The following is a 2,500-nucleotide window of genomic DNA, read 5'->3' as shown; positions in this document are numbered from 1 at the left end:
TTGTTTTTCCCAGTGAAAATAAGTGTTTTAGTTTATGAAGAAGTAATGCAGAATAGATGCATGATCATGTGCCAACTTATAAAAACAGTGTATGCACAACACTTTGCATGTAATTGTTTCAGATCTTATCTATTGAGAAACATTTTTTATTTACATATCAATATTGTATTACAATTACTTTAGCTGAATGATCACTATAAGTAAAAACTATACATAATGGTATGGCAGTGGCTTACCCTAGTTCCTACATAAGTTCGGACTAAAATGCAAGGATTTGATAAAAAAGGAGTAGCATTAGATGGGAGTGAATGAATATATTTAGTTTGATTTTTTTTTTTTTTTTTATTACTGTAGTTAGGGCTGTCAAGGAAATGTTAGTTTTTTTCTAATTTCAGACTATTTATTTGTCAATGTTTGATACTTATTTTTTTTTTATATAAATGTTCCTTGACCAAATGGTTCCAATGGGTTTTGTGTTTCCTCATGATTTGGGTGTGTTGGATAAATATTTTTGGTGAAAGATACACCATCAGTGTGTTTCATGATAGTGATGCACACTTTGTGTCACTTGTCATGTCACAAAGATGACTTGGTTGTTGCTTGATCAAAGATAATTTTACCAACATTACCTGTGACATGGACAAGTGGTTGAATGAGTAAGGTAGGATTACCCAAAGGGAAACTATATAATTTCTCAAAGAAATGTTAAAAAGTACCTTAGGCAGCTCTTTTACCTGCTCATCTTTGTTGGTCATGTCATATGGCAAGTTTGCCAGATGTGATTAGAACCAAAAATGTAGTTAACTGGTAGTCATTCAATAGGCTGAATTTTGAAACTTGACTTTACTTTTATACCATTTTTTTAAGTTGCATTAATTAATGTTTAGATTTCTGATCAGTTATAAGTTTGAAATACAAAACACATTACAAAAATCAAACAGGGAGCTGAAGAGAAGTCAAATTTTATTATTGAGCCCATTGCTCTAGATCTGTAATAGCTCAAGTTTGCCATTATTTTGATATGTGATCAAGTTTTAGTTGGCCATTTTGTTTATTTTTGAAGAAAGGCTGTGTTGGCACCAGAGTTGGCCATTTTGTGTGCTCGTTGTAGAGTGCATATGAGTTTTGATTGCTTTAATTGAGATATTGAGTGGATGTTTGTTTGTGTTTGTATAATTGTGTAAATGAGTTTTGTAATAGTTTGTCGTACTGACTTCAATACACCTTAAATACAGACTTACATGGTTTATATTTACTATAATAGGAGATGATTCTAAGATATCTGAAGTAACATTTATGCCATGTTTAGAATACATAATACTAATAGCCCAGATTGATTGTAAAAGTCAAGTTACTCATAAAGCAGCTTTTGAATCTATCAAAGGCCACATGCCACAGGATTAGAATTATGTTTTTTAACATGTTGTTACATCTTGAATTCATATGTGAGACCCGTGTTTTGCTGAACATAACCAAGAGTGATGTGCTTCCTCTGCCTCAGTTTTGAAAATATGTGAAATTTAACCACTGGGGCAGTGTTAATAGTGTGCCGCATGAGTTAATGCTGGTGACATTTACTTGTGGACTCTGGTGACATGAAAAAGTGGACACTAGTGACATTAAAGTTGGACACTGGTGACATTTAAGTGTGGACACTAGTGACCTATACAAGTGGACACGGATGATGTACGGTAGTAGACACTAGTGACTGACTTTTCCCAAGGGAATAACTGTATGTGCTGTGAGTGTACAAGTGACCACTTGTAATACTATGATTTCTGTCCAGGTGAAGTGTGATAAGCCACTAAGTGTGCAGAAGTGAACATTGTGAGGTGACTAATGCCCAAATGAATCTTTGTATGAGTGTATTGTATACACTTTCTCATTTGTATTTCTGTATGATGTACATCTATCAGGAGAGATTTCTTCATAGTTGTAAAGTGTGGTAGGAATTTCTACGGAAGTGTATTGTATACCTTACAGCATGTGTGTAAGAAAACAGATGAGTTCTTTTGTATTTATGAGGTCAAAATGCCTTTTTTTGTGAGCATGTCTGTAAGACTTTATTTCCAAGTTGACCAAGTGCTTTCTCTGTAAGTAATGAACCACTGGTGAGTTGTCCTGCTAGCGACAGAGTGGTTGCTGCTGCATTTGGCTTTGGAATTAAGATGGCTGAAGTAAATTAAGTGAAGCCCTACCATATCTTGCTCTAGGTTTTGTATGAAAAAAAGTACTGTATGAAATCTATAGTAAAGGCAACCTTTGGTTTGTTATCTTCTGCACTCTAAGTATTTTACTTCTGCTCATCTTGAACTTAGCCATTTTCAGTGAGGCATATATATTGCAATTGTAGCAGTATATGATGCCCATGTGATAGTGAAGGTAGTGATAGTGTTTATGATAGTGAGGGTAGTGATAGTGTCAGTGATGCTACTGTATTACTCTGTATGAATGTGGCAATTGAGTAAATGTTGAGTATGAGTAAATGATGCTCCCTGAC

The 2,500-nt window shown here is 34.4% G+C and overlaps 1 protein-coding gene across 4 annotated transcripts in view; it reads left to right on the top strand.

Moving 5' to 3' along the window:
* Positions 1-2,500, top strand: part of Kap-alpha1 (karyopherin alpha1) — a 128,247-nt gene extending 125,747 nt beyond the window's left edge. For all 4 annotated transcript variants that reach the window (XM_070139241.1, XM_070139242.1, XM_070139239.1 and 1 more), the window contains one exon: positions 1-2,500. This exon is cut by the window's left edge and continues 1,840 nt beyond it. The gene's annotated coding sequence lies outside the window, so the exon portion shown is untranslated.

The sequence above is a fragment of the Penaeus vannamei genome, chromosome 25 (assembly GCF_042767895.1).
Source record: "Penaeus vannamei isolate JL-2024 chromosome 25, ASM4276789v1, whole genome shotgun sequence".
Lineage (NCBI taxonomy): Eukaryota > Metazoa > Arthropoda > Malacostraca > Decapoda > Penaeidae > Penaeus > Penaeus vannamei.
The sequence above is the reverse complement of the archived record's forward strand: the minus strand, read 5'-3'. Positions and strand labels throughout refer to the sequence as shown.